General features: G+C 38.4%; 1 protein-coding gene and 1 pseudogene across 5 annotated transcripts in view; both read right to left on the bottom strand.

Moving 5' to 3' along the window:
• Window positions 1-19,602, bottom strand: part of ZNF148 (zinc finger protein 148) — a 148,128-nt gene that overhangs the window by 114,123 nt on the left and 14,403 nt on the right. The window lies entirely within an intron of this gene.
• On the bottom strand, window positions 1,568-5,817 carry LOC116543002 (annotated as a pseudogene).

Below are 19,602 nucleotides of genomic sequence, written 5' to 3'. Positions count from 1 at the left end.
AAAAAAAAAAAAAAAAAAAAAAAAAAAAAGTACAATAAATTTTTAAGAGGGGCTCAATTAAACATAGAGATGGGCGGGGCGTGGTGGCTCATGCCTGTAATCCCAGCAGTTTACAAGGTCAAGGCAGGTAGATCACTTGAGCTCAGGAGTTCAAGACCATCCTGGGCAACAGAGCGAAATCCCATCTCTACAAAAAATATAAAAATTAGACAGTCATGGTGGCTTACACCTGTAGTACCAGCTACTCAGGATGCTAAGGTAGGAGGATGACTTGAGCCTGGGAGGTGGGGGCTGCAGTGAGCCAAAATTGTGCCACTAACTCCAGCCTGGGTGACCGAGTCACACTCCGATTCAGAGGAAAAAAAAGAAAATAACAGGAAAGAGAATACTTTTTTCAATTTACTTTCCTCTCTTGTTGACCTTCACCCAATGTGAACAAGAGAGGAAAGTAAATTGAAAAAAGTAATAGCTTTAGGAAACTATAGGGCCAAAAACCAAAAAAGATCCAACATTCACACCATCAAAGTTCCATAAAGAAGGAAGAAAGGGAGTGGGGCTCAAACACTACTTGAAGAAATGATGACTGAAACACTCTCAAATTTAAGGAACACTAACTTGCAGATCCAAATAGCTAAGCAAATCCAAAGAGAATAAACCTAATAAAATTTACACTAACACAGCATAATTAAACATTCAAAACCTAAAGACAAAAAATAAAATAAACACCTTAAAGGCAGCCTGAGAGAAGCAACACATTACCCATAAGGGAACGCCAATTCAAACGACACCAGATTTCTCATTTCAAACCACAAGGGCCAAAAATAAAAGTAGTACAGTATTTTTCAAATATTGGAAAAAAGACAACTGCCAACTGGGAATTCTATATCCAGTGAAATTGCCCTTCCAAAATAATGAGGAAGTAAAAGTATATTCTCAAAAGAAAAGTTAAAAAAAAAATGTCTCTAGCACATCAATCCATAAAGAATGGCTAAAGAAAATGTCCTAAACAAAAAGAAAATTTTTGTAAAGGAATGACAAAATATCAAAAGCAGAAACAACAGAAAGAATAGAAATAGAGGTATCAACAAGACTATCTTTTTCTTCGTTAGTTTTATAAATAGTATTTCATGATTTAAACAAAAGTTATAACACTATCTGATACTCAAGACAATTATAGTTTAAATTGGAGAAGGTGAAAGGTAAATTAAAGTGAGGTTTCCACACTTCTGTTGAAGTATAAATGTTGATACCACAGACTAAGTCACATATGCATATTACAATAACCAAAACAGCCACTACAAAACCAAGAGATAGACTCAAAACAACATTATAAATAAGTCAAGATGGAATCCTAAAAAAAAGGCTCTAGTAATCTGCAGGAATACAAGGAAAAAAAAATCATGTACTACCAGAAAAATTCTTCATTTATATTAAACCAGAAGTGTAACTACTTCTGTAGAAGATTCATCCTGGCAATGTTAACTTCAGAGCAGGCTAACACTACATGGCTCACATTTTAAACCACAATGGAAAAGCGGATCCACGCTTTTATATGTGTGGTTTTTTTTTTGTTTGTTTGTTTGTTTTTAGTGTGCAATCTTTTCCTACCACTAAAGTGTCAAGGCTCACCTTGGAGTACACTTAAATAAAAAAGCAAAGTACATATAGAGATTTACAATTTTAAAGACAATAAAAAAAAAAAAAAAAACAGTCCTATTATGTGAGCTCAACAATAAACTCAAAAGTCCACCACAAATGGGGGCTCTGTTGAACTGTTTATAAATAGATTTGGTACAATTACTGAAAGTTGAGGTCATTTGAAATGTTCAAAAAAAAGTTCCTGTTAATCCTCAAATGGTGCTTGATATAGTTTAACATTTCTGTTAAATGTATGCACGGAATTACTTGTTACCCACGTGCAGCTGCTGCTCCTTACCATGTATCATTAAGGACTTTAACTGGTCATATTCTTCAAATTCTATTCTTTCTTGACCATTCTCACCAATTCTCTTTGTAGTGATTTTTCTGTCAATAGCCATTTTAGTAGAAGCTGATATCAATTTTGAGTTGCCCATCCCACTACCACCAAATGACACGGAATAGAATGAAGTGAAGCCCCCAGGACCTAGTGACCTGAATGAAATAAGTCTTGTATCAAAAGAAGAAATTCTACTTCCAAAAGATGGAAATCCACTGAATGCAGAAAAAATGACTCTGTCCCTTGGCTTCCTCAGGTAGCCCTTTGATTCCAAAAAAAGTCCTCAAGGGGGTCTTCAAAGAAGTCAAATGAAAATGGGTCCCTTCCACCAAAAAATTCCCTGAAGACATCATATGGGTCACAGAATGTGAAACAAAACTCAAATGGAATGACGTCCACCTCCTCCTCCACCATTTAATCCTTCTTTGCCACATCTGCCATAGATGTACCATCTTTTAGCATCTGACAGCACCTCACATGCCTCAGCCACTTGGCTGAATTTTCTCTTTGCTTCTTCTTTATTCTCAGGAATTTAATCTGGGTGCCACATCAGTGCCAGTTTCCAATATGCTTTTTTAATATCCTTGGGTGAAGTATGTCTCTGCACGCCTAGAACTTCATAGTAATCCATTATGTTTTAACAGATTATTGGAAGAGGACTGAGCATGCAGGTGGCAGGTGATGGAACACAGGTGGAGGTGGGGCAGTGGCCTGGATGCTCTGGGCTCTGGATCCCCTCTCAGCTCTGGCACAGCTGTGCTGGTGGTAGTAGCAACAGCCTGAGTAGATTTTTCTTTTTAACGGCCCAATTATACGTTGCTTGCAAGAAATTCAAATTCAGCAACATAGCAAGTTGAAAGCACAAGGACCAAAAGATATAACAATAAACTGTTTTAAGCAGAGTGGTTACATTAACAACAAAATCAACCAACAGAGTCTTATTAACTTATATAGAGAATATTCCACTCAATAATAGCAGAACATACATTTTTTTCAAGCACCCCTGGAACATTCACCAAAGTCATAAAACAAACCTCAAAAACCTTAAAAGAACGGAAACAGTAACAGTGTATTTATTCTCTGACCATAATCTACTCAAACCAGAAATCAGTAACAGAAAGACAACAGGAAAATCTCTAAGCAGAGGAATAAACAACACACCTCTAAAAAGTCCATGGATCAAAATGGAAGTCTCAAATAAAATTTTAAAATATACATAAAAATAAATGAAAATAAAAACATAACACACATCAAAATACATGGGATGCAGCTAACAACAATCAGAAACACTAAATGCTTACATTAGACACAAGGAAAGATCTCAAACTAGTTACCAAATTACCAAAAGAAAACTAAAAAAGAGCAAAATGAAGCCAGAGCAAGAAGGAAGGAAATAATAAAGAGGAGAAATTAATAAAAAAAGAGGAAAATAGAGAAAATCAATTAAGCAAAAAGTTTATAAGCCTCTAGCAAAACTAACAACAACAACAAAAGACAAATAGGAGACAGAAAACGTCAGGTATTTAACAGAGGACACCAGTACAGATCCTACAGCAATTTTAAAAGAATATAAGGGAATACTACAAACAATTTTATGCTCTTAAATTTGACACCGAATTCTCAAAACTTCACTAGAAAACACAATCAAGATGAAACAGAGAATATAAATAACCCCCATAACCATTAAATAAAACTGACTTCTTAATTTAAAAGTCCCCCAGCTGTTGCCAAAAACAAAAATAAAAAAAATCCTGCAGGCTCAGATGGCTTCACTGGTGAGTTCTACCAAACAGTTAATGAAAAATTAATATGAACTGTTCACAAACTCTTCCCAAAAATTGGAGAGAATATTCTTCAACTCATTTTATAAGATCAGTATTACTATTACCAACACAAGAAAAAGACATCACAAGAAAAGAAAATCACAAGCCAATAGCTCTTACAAATGTAGTAGCAAAAATCCTCAACAAAATACTAACAAGCCAGATCTACCAACACATAGAAAGGATTATGCATGACCATGTAGGATTCATCTCAGAAATGCAAGGTTGGCTTAACATCTGAAAATCAATATAATACACCACATCAAAAGAACGAAGGCCAAAAACCTTTATTTTTGGCAAATCATCTTAGATGAAGAAAAACATCTGACAAAACACAATACCCTTACACAATAAAAACACCCAACAAACTAGGAAAGGAAACTTCTTCAACCTGATAAAGGCCATCTATGAAAAATCCAAAGTTAATATCATATTTAAAAGTAAAATAATAAGTGCTTCCTCCTAAGATCAGAAATAAGACAAGGATGTCTGCTCTTGCTACTACTTCTATTCAACATTGTAGTAGAGATACTAGGCAGGGTAAATGATATGGTTTGGCTCTGTGTTCCCACCCAAATTTGATCTCAAATTATAATCCCCACATGTCAAGGGAGGGACGTGTAAACCCCACGTGTCAAGGGAGAGAGATGACTGGATCATAGGGCAGTTCCGCCATGCTGTTCTCGTGATAGTGAATGAGTTCTCACAGATGTGATGGTTGTATAAGCATCTGGAATTTCCACTACTTGCACTTCTCTCTCCTGCCAACATGTGAAAAAGATCCTTACTCCCATTTCACCTTCTGCCATATTTGTAAGTTTCTCGAGGCCTCCCCAGCCATGTGGAACTATGAGTCAATTAAACCTCTTTTCTTTAGAAATTACCCAGTCTTGGATATTGCTTTATAGCAATGTGAGGATGGACTAATACAGTAAATTAAGCGAGAAACTGAATTAAATGGCATTAATATTGGAAAAAAATAAAACTCTATTTGCAGATGACATGATCATATACATAGAAAACCCTACAGAATCCACTAAAAGCTACTAGAATAAACAAGTTCGGCAAGGATGCAAAGTACAAGAACAGTTTACAAAAATCACTTATATTTCTATACACTAGCACCGAACAATTCAAAAATAAAATTAAGAAAATAACATTTATAACAGCAGCAAAAAATAAATAAATAAAGTACTTGGTAATAAATTTAACAAAACAAGTACAATTGTACACTGAAAACTACAAAACATCCCTGGAAGAAATTAATAAAGACCTAAACAAACATCTAGTGCTCATGGATTGAAAAACTTCATATTGTTAATCTGAAAATACTTCATCAAATCACCTACTGATTCAATGCAATTCATATCAAAACCCCAGAACCTTTTCTTGCAGAAATGGACAAACTAATGCTAAAATTCATATGGAATTGCAAAGGACAGAGAAAATCCAAAGCAATCTTGAAAGAGAACAAAGTTAGAGCATCGATACATTCTGATTTTAAAACTATCAAAGCTACAGTAATCAAGACACTGTGATACTGGAATGAAGATAAACATATAGATCAAGGAATAAAATTTAGAGTCCAGACATAAATACCTACATTCATGGTCAATCTTTTTTGTTAAATTTTATGTATTCTTTTTTTAGAAGTGGGGGGTCTTATGATGTTGCCCAGGCTGAACTCGAACTCCCGGGCTCAAAGGTCCTCCCATCTCAGCCTCGCAAACAGCTGAGACTATAGGAGTGTGCCACTGTACCAGGCTAAGTCAACCAACTTTCTGATGCCAGGACAATTCAACAGAGAAAGAAGTCTTTTCAACAAGCCAGTGCTAGAACAAAAGGACATCTACATGTAAAAGAATGAAATTGGATACCTTCATCATTCCATATACAAACATTAAATGGACTAAAATCCTGGCCCAGTGGCTCACACCTGTAATCCCAGCAAATGCAGGTGGATCATTTGAGCCCAGGAGTTTGAGACCAGCCTGGTCAACATGGAAAGACCTTGTTTCTACCAAAAAAAAAAAAAAAAAAAAAAATAGCTGGGAGTCGTGGCATGTGCCATAGTCCCAGCTGCTCAGGAGGCTGCAGATGGAGGATTGCTTGAGCCTGGGAGATCAAGGTTGCAGTGGGCTGTGATAGCACCACCGCACTCCAGCCCAGGCAAAAAAGCAAGACCCCGTCTCAATTAAAAAAAAAAAAAAAAAAAAAAAAGCGCTATACAACAGCAACAGCATCAAAAAGAATACTTAAGAATAAACTTCACTAAGGAGGCAAAAGACTTGTACACTGAAAAAAAAAGTACTGTTAAAAGAAATTAAAGACACAAACAAATGGAAAGACCTCCATGTTCATGGATTAGAAGACTTGATGTTAAAATGTCCACACTACCCACAGTGATGTATAGATCAATACAATCTCAATGAAAATCCCAACAGCATTTTTTACAGGAACACAAAAACAATCCTAAAACCCAAACAGAACCAAAAAAGCCCCCAAATGTAGCCAAAACAATCTTGAGAAAGAACAACAAAGCTGAAGACCTCAAACTTCCTCATTTCAAAACATATCAAAACAGTATGGTACTGGCATAAAAACAGACATACAGACCAACAGGACAGAACAGAAAGCCCAGAAATAAACCCAAGCATACAAAGGCAACTGATTGCCAAGAAAGGTGCCAAGAATTCACAGTGGGAAAAGAACAGTCTCTTCAATAAATGGTACTAGGAAATCTGGGCAGCTATATGAAAAAGAATTCAAATTTGACCCTCATTTTACACCATACATAGAAGTCAACTCAAAATAGATTAGAAGCTTTAAAAAGACCTGAAACTGTAAAACTCCAAGAAGAGAATATGAGAGAAAAGCTTCAAAACATAGACATGATTTCTAGGATTTGACACCAAAAGCACAGGCAACAAGCACAAAAACAGACAAGTGAGACTACATCAGGTGAAAAGTTTCTGCAGAGCAAAGAGAACAATCAACAGAGGAAACAGGCAACTTATGGAATAGGAAAAAGTATTTGCAAACTATACGTCTGCTAAGGGGCTAAAATCCACAATATATAACGACTCCTATAACTCAACAGCAAAAATAAATAAATAACCTGCTTTTAAATGGGCAAAGGACCTAAAAAGACATTTATTCAAAGACAACATATAACAGGCCAAAAGGTATATAAGCAGATGCTTACCATCAGTAATCATCAGGAATATGCAAATCAAAATCACAATGGGATACCATCTCACACCAGTAAGAATGGCTATTTAAGGGAACATTTAAATATTGTTGGTGGAAAAGTAAATTAGTTAAGCCACTATGGAAAACAGTTTGGAGATTTCTCAAGAAACTTAAAACAGGCCAGATGTGGTGGTTCACAGCACTTTTGGAGGCTGAGGTGGGAGGATCACTTGAGTCCAGGAGTTTGATGCTGCAGTGAGCTATGATCTCACCACTGCACTACAGCTCAGGTGACAGAGCCACATCCGGTCTCAAAACACAAACAAACTTAAAACAGAGGTACTATTCGACCCCACAATCCCATTACTGGGTATATATCCAAAAGAAATAAATCATTGTACCAAAAAGATACATGCACTTGTATGAATGACCATTATCCAAAAATAACAAGTGTTGACAAGGATGGAGATACTGTAAACCCTGCACACTGTTCACAGGAATGCAAAATGGTGCAGACACTATTTAAAAAAAAAAAAAAGTTTGGAGATTTCTCATAAAACTAAAAATGTAACTACTGTATGTTCCAGAAATCCCACTTCTGCATCTTTATCCAAAACAACTGATAATAGGTTTTTGTTTGTTTGTTTTGAGACAGTCTTACTCTGTCACCCAGGCTACAGTGGAATGGCACAATCTTGGCTCACTGCAACTTTCGTCTTGCAGGTTCAAGTGATTCTCCCACCTCAGCCTCCCAAGTAGCGGGGACTACAGACATGTGCCACCAGACCCGGGTAATTGTTTTTATATTTTTAGTAGAGACGGCGTTTCACCATGTTAACCAGGCTGGTCTCAAACGCCTGACCTCAATTGACCCACTCGCCTCAGCCTCCCAAAGTGCTGGGATTACAGGTGTTGAGCCACCAACATGGATTTTTGAGGAAATATTTGCACTCATGTTCACTACAGCAGTGGTCACAACCTTTTTGGCAGCAGGAACTGGTTTCATGGAAGACAATTTTTCAGTGAGTGACAGGATGGTTTCAAGATGAAACTGTTCCACCTTAGATCATCAGGCATTAGATTTTCACAAGGAGAATGTAAACTAGATCCCTCACATGTACAGTTAACAACAGGGTTGATGCTCCTAAGAAAATCTAACACCACTGCTGATTTGACAGGAGGCAGAGCTCGGGCAATAATGCTTGTTCACCTGCCACTCACTTGCTGCTGTGCAGCCCAATTTGTAACGGGCTTCGGACTGACAGTGGTCCATGGCCCAGATGTTAGGGACCCCTGCATTACAGCATTATGTACAATAGCCAATATGTGGAAACAATCTAAATTTCCATCAACAGACGAATGGATAAAGAATATATGATCTCTCTCTCTCTCTCTCTCTCTCTCTCTCTCTCCACACACACACAATGGGACGTTATTCACCCTTAAAGAAGGAAATTCTATTGTGCTGACAACATGGATGAACCTTAAGAACATTATAAGTGAAATAATGCAGTCACAAGAGGCCCAATACTATATGATTCCACTTTTATGAGGGATCTAAGATAAAGTAGTCAATCTCATAGAAGCAGAAAGTAAAACGACGGTTGCCAGGGGATGAGAAGAGGTAGAAATGAGGAGTGGAGGCTGGGTGCAGTGGCCCACACCTGTAATCCCAGCACTTTGCAAGGCCAAGGTGGGAGGATTGCTTGAGGCCAAGAGGTCAAGACTGTAGTGACCTGCGATCACAACACCGCACTCCAGCCTGGGCAACAGAATGAGACCCAGTCTCTACAAAAATAATACAAAATTTTAAAATTAGCCAGGAGTGGAGGCAGGTGCCTGTAGTCCTAGCTACTCAAAAAGCTGAGTGAGAGGCTCATTTAAGTCCAGGAGGTCAAGACTGCAGTGGGCCATCACTGTGCTGCTGTACTCCAGCCTGGGCCACAAAGCAAGACCTTGTCTTTTAAAAAAAAAAAAAAAAAAAAAAAGCAGTTGCTATTCAATGGATACTGTTTAAGCTATCTGAAATGAAGACGTTCCAGAGATCTGTACAACATTGTGCTTACAGTTAACAATACTGTACTGTGCACTTAGAAATTTGTTAAAAGGGTAATACATAATAAAAAATATTATGTATTTTTTATTACAATAAAAAAATTTTAACCGTTATGCTTCAAAAGACACTATCAAGAAAGTGAAAACAACCCACAGTATTGGAGAAAATATTTGCAAATTATCTAACTGATAAAAGCCTAATATCCAGAACATATAAAAAACTCTTAAAACCCAACAATAAAAAGGCAACTCAACTAAAAATCAGGCAAAAGATCTGAAGACATTTCTCCAAAAAATATATACAAATGGCCAATAAGCAGATGAAATGATGCTCAACATCATTAGCCAACAGACATGCGAATTAAACCATGAAATACTGCTTCACACCCACCAGCACAGCTACAATCAAAAAGACAGTATGAAGTGTTATTGAAGACCTGGAGAAACTGGAACCCTCATATATTGCTGATAGAAATGTAAACTGGTAAGGCTGCTTTGGAACATAGTCTGGAAGTTCCTCAAATGGCTAAACATAGAGGTACCGTATGGCTCAGCAATTTTTCACTCCTAGACACATACACATATACACAAAAGAAATGAAAACAAATGTCCACATAAAAACTTGCACATGGGCCAAGCGCGGTGGCTCACGCCTGTAATCCCAGCACTTTGGGAGGCCAAGGTGGGTGGATTACCTGAGGTCAGGAGTTCAAGACCAGCCTGGCCAACATGATGAAACCCCGTCTCTACCAAAAATACAAAAAATTAGCTGGGCATGATGACGGGTGCCTGTAATCCCAGCTACTCGGGAGGCTGAGGCAGGAGAATCACTTGAAGCCAGGAGGCGGAGATTGCAGTGAGCCAAGATCATGCCACTGCACTCCGGCCTGGGCAATAAGGGCGAACCTCTGTCTCAGGAAAAAAAAAAGAAAAGAAAAAAAAAAAAACTTGTACATGGATGTTCACAACAGCATTATTCATAATGGCCAAAAAAAAAAAAAAAACTACAAAGTGGAAACCCAACAACTGATGAATGGATACAAAAAAATGTGGTAAGTCCATATAATAGATTACTATTCAGCAATAAAAAGGAATGAACTGCTGACACGCTACATCATGTAACATTACACTAAGTTAAAGAAGCCAGACATAAAGACAATCTACTTTATTATTCCATTCACACGAAATGTCCAGAATAGGGAAAGTCCTAGAGACTGAAAGTAGACTAGTAGTTGTCAGGGACTGGGAGAGAGAGGGAAAGGAAATTCACTGCTAATGGGTAGTTTCTAGATAGAATGATGAAAATGTCACCATAATCAATTTTAGATTATGGTGATGGCTGTACAACTCTGTAAATATACTGAAAACAACTGAACTGTACAGTTTAAGTGGGTAAATTGTATGGTATATAAGTTATACCTCAATAACGCCATTTAAGAAAAACTATGATGGCTGGAATTTGCTTCAAAATAATATGGAAGATCTAAGTAAATGGAGAAATATCCTGTGGTCATGGCTTGAAGGCCTCTATATAAAAAAAAAAAAAAAAAAAAAAAAAAATCTTCTCTAACTGAACTATAGTTTTATTCAATTCCTATCAAACTCCCAGCAAGATTTTTTTTGTAGATACAGATGTAATTATTCTAAAATTGTGTGGAAAGGCAAAAAAAACCAGAAGAGCTAAAATAATCTTGACAGAAGAATGAAGTGAGAGGAGGCACTCTACTTGGTAAGGCTTCCTATAAAGCTATAATAATCAAGACAGTGTGGTGCAAGAGGGAAGAAAGACACACATATCAATGGAAGAGAATAGAAAACCCCAAAACAGACCAACACAACTATGTTCAACTGATTTTTGAACAGTTTGGAGTTTCTTAACTCAACATGTACTTGCCATACAACCCAGCAATCCCACTCTTGGGCATTTATCTCAGATAAATGAAAACTTTTGTTTACAAAAAACCCTGTACACAAATCTCCATAACCTCTTTATTCATAATAACAAAATACTGCAACATACGAAGAGTTCTTCAACAAGTGAATAGCTAAACAAAGTATGTATACAAAGTATACATACATAAATAAAGCATGTCATTCTGAAAGAACAAAACTATAGCTAGTAAACAGTTTGCCAGGGTACAAGGAGAACTGTTGGAATGGGGTGGGAATAAAAAGGGATAGCATTGTGTATCTTGGTCATCCTGACAGTTACGTTAATTTACATATGGGATAAAATTACTAGAACTATACATACATAAAAATATGCACAGGTTTAAAAAATAGTGAAAATGATGTAAATTAAGTAGTGTAGTTAACAGTAATATCCTGTCAACTTCCTAGTTTTGATGTCTTACTAGAACTTTATTAAGATGACTGGGTGAAGGGTACATAGGACTCTGTACTAATTTTGCCACTTCCTGTCAGTCTATAATTTTTTCAAAATAAAGGTTTTTTCCTTTTCTTCATAGTAGAGACAGAGTTTCACCATGTTTCCCAGGATGTTCTTGAACTCCTGAGTTCAAGAGATTCACCCACCCTGGTCTCCCAAAGTGCAGAGATTACAGGCGTTAGCCACTGTGCAATGCCCAGAATAAGTTTTTTTAAAAAAAATTAATGTGAGGCCAAGTTTAGTGGTTCATGCTTGTAATCCCAACATTTTGGGAGACCAAGGTGAGAAGACCATGTGAGCCCAGGAATTTGAGATCAGCCTGGGCAAAACAGCAAGAGCCCATCTCTCTATAAAAACTAAAAAAGAGAGAGGAGTGAGGCATAAGGTGGAGGTACGGATGACATAAGATTAGCCATTAATTGCTATATGAGAGTTCACAATATTATTCTATTTTTCATTATTTAAATTTTTCCATAATAAAAGGTTAATAAAAATATAAGAAAGCCATATACCAAATATTAAAAGCAGTTTCTCTTGATTTCATTTTTCTTTATGCTAATACACATTTTAAGTTTTTTCTACGAAATAAATTTCTTATATAAAATTTAAATTTAAAAAAAATTTTAATTTAAATTTCTTATATACATTTTTAAGGAAATCTTTGCTCATAATTGTCTTTTTGGGGATGTCCATGCTCCTGGGGCCACACAAATCACACTCGGACATTCAGACCCTGGAACCCTCAGTTCACCTTTTTTCTTTTTGGTTTTTAGAAAAAAAAAATTAAATATGAAAGAGCCCCATTGAGGGAACACATTCTATTTTATGGAATTAAATGTTGCCCAATTTTAAAAATAATTAATTTTAAAAAGAACCCTGTTGATTCTTCTTCTGACAATACACTGCTTCAGTAATCTGAAAATATTTCATCTAAATATCCAATTTATATTTCCCTAATTACATTTCACCTGAAAGTACCAGTATCTTTTTCTAAAATTAACTAAGGGGCCTTGCTATAACAGATTTACAATCAGCACAATAACTCACTACTTTAGTGATCCTCACACAACAGAACAAATATGTTAAGTTTAGGATACCCCAAAATGTTTCAATAATTCTGGTTGAGTTTTCATTCAAAATTTTGCCTAAGCTATCATAACTAAGGTTAATTGTTTTGTTTTAAAATTTGTATGTGGTCTTTTTAAATTTTTCAGACATTTTCTTAAAAAGCAGCCACTGAAAAGTTTACAATGGTAACAATACCATGCTGAAGAATTCAAAAATATCTGTGAATCTGAAAAAGTAACAGAAATTCACTGAAAGAGTATTTCTTACAATGCGATTATTTAAACTTTTAATTTGATTAAATTTAACTATATCAAGCAAAAGTGATACCACACCACCCTTTCCTTCAGTAATGATTTAAACTAAGAAGTAGAAGTAACAAGAGACCTGAGCTCCGCATTATCTGTCCAACCTTGGTAAGTCACCATCTCTCCAAAACTCAGTTTCTTTATCTACACACTGAAGGAGTTATACCTGTTAAGTCTTCCAGCTCCATAAGCCTGTATTCTAATGTTCTAATACATACTTCATAACATTTGACTCATGATCATTCTAATGACAACATTGGGAAAAGACTTATAATTTACAGATATAGAAGTATCAATTACATGACAAATAACTTCCATAGGTTTAAATCACTTGGGAGAATGAAAGATCAAGGTTTTGTCAACATCAGCACTACTGATATTTTGCACTGGATTATTTCTTTGTCATGGAGACTGTCATATGCATTGTGGGAGGTTTATCTATCCAGTAGATGCTAATAGAACCCCCACAGCATGCTGACCAAAAATGTCTCCAGACATTTGACAAAATCACCTCTGGTTTCAGAACTACTGTATTCGATTTAAAATATCCAGGGGTTTTTGGAGAAGGGAAAAAGGCTGTTTTTGTTTTGTGATATAGGAGGAATGGCATAAGAAAGGACAGGAATGTTTACCAGCAAAACAAAAGGTAGGGCTGGGCACAGTGGCTCACACTTGTAATCCCAGCACTTTAGGAGGCTGAGGCAGGAAGACAGCTTGAGGCCAAGAGTTCAAGACCAGCCTGGTCAACATAGTGAGACCCCTAGTCTCTTTTTTTTTTTTAAAAAAAAAAGAGCCAACTACAACTCATATACTATAAAAAGGTACCCTCTTGTATGAGGCCTACTGAAAAACATGAATTAAAAATTGTTGTGTGTGGTTAAGGTAGTAACAATGAGAATAAAAGTATATAAGCTGTGGGGAAATCCATAGGTATTCCATTCATGCTTTGTTAAGAATTCTCAATAAAGAGGTCCAAAGGTTAACACAGATTAATGACATTAACTTAATTCCTCTTCTCCCTAGCATTTCAAGGAGGCTAAAAGTGCTCAAGTTACTATCTATTCTAACCACTGAGAATATTCACATGAAAAACGCATCTGCCCCCAGTTAAATACCATAAGCATCTATCTGTTTTAATCAAACGTAAATGTGGTACGAATCCCACTAGAAGTTAACACTGTGGAATATCCTCAAGTCCTCTGTTTTTAAAGAAAGGCGAAAGAAATCCAGTGTGGATAAATTACATTTAAATGTTATATCAGAAAAGTTAACATTCACACGTCACTTTTTGGCTCAGCCATATTTTCCACCAAACAAATACCCAGTTTCCTTAGACTATTCTTGGATTGGTCACCAGACTGAACATAAGAGACCCAGAGTCTATTCCCAGCTCCAAAACAGACTGGTAATCTCAAGCAAATTATTCGCTCAGATTAAGGTTCTATACCCATATCATGCTGACAATACTCAAAATCTGCCCAGAAACAAGTACAGAGAAACTCAGGACTTCCTCTTGCACCCAAAGGACAACTGCAAACATATTTTTAGATTTGTTAAATCTAAAAATCTGAATAGCATTTTATTTATAGCAATATTTAACATACTTGAAACTTCCAAAGTGAGTGGTGCCTTTACCACTACCCTCTATAAAATTAAGAAACGCTTTTTTAATCACACCATGCCTAATTTTGCAAAATTCTGTATGTAAACTAATCACAATTATTATATAAAACACAAAGCTGTTTTAAATTCAAGCTGTTGGAAAGAGCTTCAACTTTTGCATGTGCAACTCTAGCTTTCAGTCTACTGCACAAGCAGTTCTTTCCTGGCATGATAAAAGGTGCTTCACAAAGTCTGGAGAGCAAAAAGTTTGCCCCAGACCCAACTCTGGAAAAGCCTTAGGATTATTCTTACCACTAAATATGAAGGGTTTTCTAATATAAGGATACAGGTGTACATTTTTTGCTCCTAATACCCAGTAAAAAGCTGTCTAGTAAACCAAGTTACCTGTTGACCTTTTCGCAGACATGAAACTGTAAACACAACACAGTTCAACAGAAAAGTTGTAAAACAGGAAAAACGGGGTGTCCATTCATTATCAGCCTTCAGCAGCCACCCGCCCCCCGCACCGCTATCTGGCGGATACTTGTTAGTGGCTGCAGAGAAGCCACTCACAAAGTTTCCCATCCCGCTGAGGGAAGGAGCCCTGACTGCACCAGCGGGGCAGACCCAGAAGGTCCGGACGTGGCAGACGACCCCACCGAGGCCCCAAACGCGCCAGCTTCTCCCCGCCCCTCCGCCTCCTTCCTGCAGAGGGGCGCACCGACGCGGACACACACACACACGTACACACAAAAGGAAGTCATGTAAGGTGCTGGTCCCTGCAAACCGGCACACTCACGTGCCGACACACATATCCAAAAGGAAGCCATGGGGCCCGCGTGCGGGGGTTCTCCAGAAGATCGGCAAAAGCTCGTCCTTAAGCCCGGCACGGTGGCTCACGCCTGTAATCCCAGCACTTTGGGAGGCTGAGGTGGATGGATCACCTGAGATCAGGAGTTCGAGACCAGCCTGACCAATATGGTGAAACCCCATCTTTAAAAAAAAAAAAAAAAAAAAAAGCAGCTCGTCCTTCCCCCGCCCCAAGGCCCGCTCACTTCAGGAAGTGCACACCCACAACCCCAAGGAGGCAAGAGCGCAGGGACCCAGGCAGGCGGCAGACCACCTGCCATCAAGCAGCTCCACGCCGCTGCTCCGCAGCTGCCCAACACAGCGCCAGGACAGTACCGCCCGCATAGCTGGCCCAATTGGGCCTCGGCTGCAAAGGCCCAGGGAATATCAGGGCTCCCTACTTCCCAGTTTCTTTAATAAAAATATTACACTTAATGATGCTTGTCACAATCCTCACCCCTACAAACCAGGGCCTGTTTAAACCCCTTTTCTTAATGAACCTATCAATGGTATCCAACAAAACACCACAGAACACAGCTTTGTATTATCACATAGCCTGACAGTAAGAAATCTTTCAGTAGCCTCTGCTTTAATACTCCCTCTTATTCTAACTTTTCCACACCCCAATTTACTCATTTTAGTTTTTCCTTGCCTTGCTGTTTTGTACTGTTCCCAAAAGAAGTCTTCTCTAAACTATCTTTCAATTTTACTTTTGAATTTTACTTTTCTAATACTTGTAAGTAACAAGCTTCATAAATCAGACAGGCATGGTGACTCAAGCCTGTAATCCCAGCACTTTGGGAGGCTGAGGCAGGTGGATCTCTTGAGGTCAGGAGTTCAAGACCAGGCTATCCAACATGGTGAAACCCCATCTCTACTAAAAATACAAAAAAGCCAGATATGGTGGCGGGCACCTGTAATCCCAGCTACTCAGGAGGCTGAGGCAGGAGAACTGCTTAAACCCGGCAGACAGAGGCTGCAGTGAGGCATGATCGCACCACTGCACTCCAGCCTGGACAACAGAGCAAGATGCCATCTCAAAAAGAAAAAAAAAAGCTTCACAAACCACTTCCATATCTCCCACCTACCTATTCAAAATCTCTCTGCAACTTTTATAATTTTTATCAGCTCCTACCAAATCAATTCATAAATAACTTTCTCAAACACTACATTTTTCTTGTCTGTTCTGATTTCCTCAAAGCTAACACTCTGCAACTTACACAACTTTGCCCCAAACTGCCATCAAAGCTTGTGCATCTATTCCAGAAGCCCTCACAGTTACAGAAAAATCTATTTCCTAGGCCTGTCCTCAAAACCTGGAAAATGATCTTTCCAAATATTCTATAACAATTCCCTTAAATCATTCATAACTCAAAACTAGTTGGACTATTAGTCCCAATTCCCTAAAGACTATGTAACCTAATCAAATGAACAAATTCTCTCTAATATGTATCTACACATACAGGTGAGTACCTAAGCACACATATACAGCAGCCTGCAGAACCCCAAGTGTGCATTTCATTCTAATTTCTTGGATATTGGCTCTTCTCAAATTTACAAGGAAAACTTCTCCATGCCATCCTAGATGTTCAAAGGTCAAACCCCTATATTGTGAAGTCATTTATCTATGTCAAATTAATACAGTTACCATTTAAAACACACCTCTCGCCATATCTACTATAATCCCTCCCATCACCTTCTTTAAGATATCCATCATTAGCCGACCCCACATAATCCACCCAAATATTCAGAATATGCTCCCCATTGACAAGGTCCAGTCTGAGGTACATCCTAAAAACAATTCTAGACTGCATCAGGCAGGGCTGTTACATGATGGTATGGCCAAGTTTTGTGAGTTGAGCAAAGTGAGAACCCTGGGCCCTCTTAGGCCTTCAACACTCTTGAGTCTCCAGAGATCTTTCATTATTAAATTTGATGGCTAAATAGATGTACCAGTAAAGGCAGGAAGAAAGTGATGAAAGCCCAGGGCTACATCTGGAACTAATCCTGAAGCAAAGCTACGCTAGGATGGAACACCAATACTACATATTTTGTGCCTTGTCATATTTTTCTCACTGCCATTTCATGTGTCTACATTAAATATGCTCTCTCTCTGAAACATGAACATCAAAAACTCTGATATGGGCAATGTGTAGTGGCTCATGTCTATAATTCCAGCACTTCGGCATTATTGAAGTCATTACAGACAAAAAAGAAAGTAAAAAATCCATTTTAGTTCCATTAGGACATCTCATTCTTAACATGTACCCCATTCTTTCCACTTTTTACCTAAACCTCTTTACCTATGCAAGTTCTTCCCAGTTTTTGCAAACAGAAAATGTGATGTGGCTTTGAAGGACACAAATAGACATCTCAATATCTCTATCATTGACAATAATTTTTTTAAAAGCTGGCATGACATACTGCCACCTTTTATTATGGGTGGCATAAACTGTTCTTATTTGCAGAGAGAAGAAATAGGCTCCTGACATCAGTTATTTCCTGCTCACTTCAGGGAGCGGCCCCCCCCCCCCCCCCCCCCCCCCCCCGGGCGCACAGACTCAGGCAGGCGGCAGCGCACCCACCACCACACAGCTCCAGGCTGCTGCTCCACCAGTTGCCCAGTGCAGCACCAGCACTGTCCTGCCTGCACAGCTGACCCAATCGGGCCTGGACTGCAAAAACCCAGAGAATATGGGGGCTCCCTACTTCCCAGTTTCTTTAATAAAAATATTATACTTAGTGATGCTTGCCAATATCCTCACCCCTACAAATCACAGCCTGGTTAAATCCCTTTCCGTATGTTCTCTCCACGTTTTCTCTGCTTCAAGCTACTCCCTCCTCTTTTCTATGCCTACAACTTTAGCCTCCTCACTCATTTCCAGTCCACTATTTACTAGATCCTATCAGCTGGTCCATGTTCTATTGTCAACAACAATAGAACAACTTTTATCTTTTACCTTCATCTTTTTTTTTTTTTTTTAAGACAGGGTCTTACTCTGTTGCCCAGGCTGAGTGCAGTGGTACAATCATGGCTCACTGCAGGCTTGACTTCCAGGGCTCAAGTGATTCTCCCACCTCAGCCTCCTGAGTCACTGGGACTATAGGTGTGCACTACCATGCCCAGCTAATTTTTTATTTCTGTGTAGAGACAAGGTTTCCTTATGTTGTCCAGGCTGTTCTCGAACTCCTAAGCTCAAGTGATCCTCCTGCCTCTGCCTCCCAAATTGCTGGGATTATAGATATGAGCCACCACACCCAGCTCACCTTATCTTTAATACACCTCTATCTCATCTTTTGTTTCCAATGTCTCATTTCTAACCCACAATTGTCATTCAGCTAAATTTATATCAGTATATTATACATGAATAGTTATAATTTTGCAAGTATCATTTATTTTATAAACAAACTGTTGGGAGGCCAAGGAGGGAAGATCGCTTCAGACCAGGAGTTCAAGACCAGCCTGGGCAAAATAGGAAGACCACGTCTGAAAGAAGAGAAGAGAAAAGAGAGGAGAGAGGAGAGAAGAGACAGGAGAGGAGAAGAGAGGAGAGAAGGGAAGAGAAGGGAAAAGAAGAAAAAGAGAGGAAGGAGGGGGAAAGGAGGGGAGGGGAATAGAGGAGAGGGGAGGGGAGCCAAGCAAGGTATGGTGGTGCACATCTGTAATCCCAACTACTCAGGAGTCTGAGGCAAGAGAATCGCTTGAGTCCAGGAGGCAAGGCTGCAGTGAACCAAGATTAGACCACTGCACTCCAGCCTGGGTAAGAGAGAAGACCCTGTCTCAAAAAGAAAAAAAAAAAAAAATTGAAAGAACTGGTAAATGTAACAAATCTAGCTACTGTTCTCAATCCCCGTGGCTCAACAATTCCAATCACTGTCAACTCTTGCCCAATTATTGTGACCATCTGCCTCCTCGTCTTACCTCAAGCCTGGTTTTTCCTGGACAATCTGCTTCTCTCATGACTAGCTATATCATTGTCCTACTCCTTCAGCTTGATAAAAAAGGACTTGCTGCTTTTTGCTTCCCAGGACCACTCCCCATTATCCTATCACTAAAAGACAGCTTGGGAGTCACATTACTCACTGAAACCATTCCTTCTGCAACATCTACCAACCTCCAGAAGACCCTCCTATTTTCCCTACCCAATGACTCGAATTCTACTTGGTCACAAATTCAACCATTATTCTCAATGACTTCGACGATGATGCTGAAAAACTTTCTATACCGTGACCTTCATAAGCTCCTAAAACCTTCATCTGCACTTAAGATGGCCACAAAGAAACTGAAAACAGAGCCATCAATTGAAAAGTACTAGGCTCATGCCTATAATCCTAACACTT

This window comes from Sapajus apella, unplaced genomic scaffold, assembly GCF_009761245.1.
Source record: "Sapajus apella isolate SASKATOON/1434 unplaced genomic scaffold, GSC_monkey_1.0 scaffold178, whole genome shotgun sequence".
Taxonomy (NCBI): Eukaryota; Metazoa; Chordata; class Mammalia; order Primates; family Cebidae; genus Sapajus; species Sapajus apella.
Note: the sequence above shows the minus strand (reverse complement) of the source record. Positions and strands in the feature narration are given on the sequence as shown.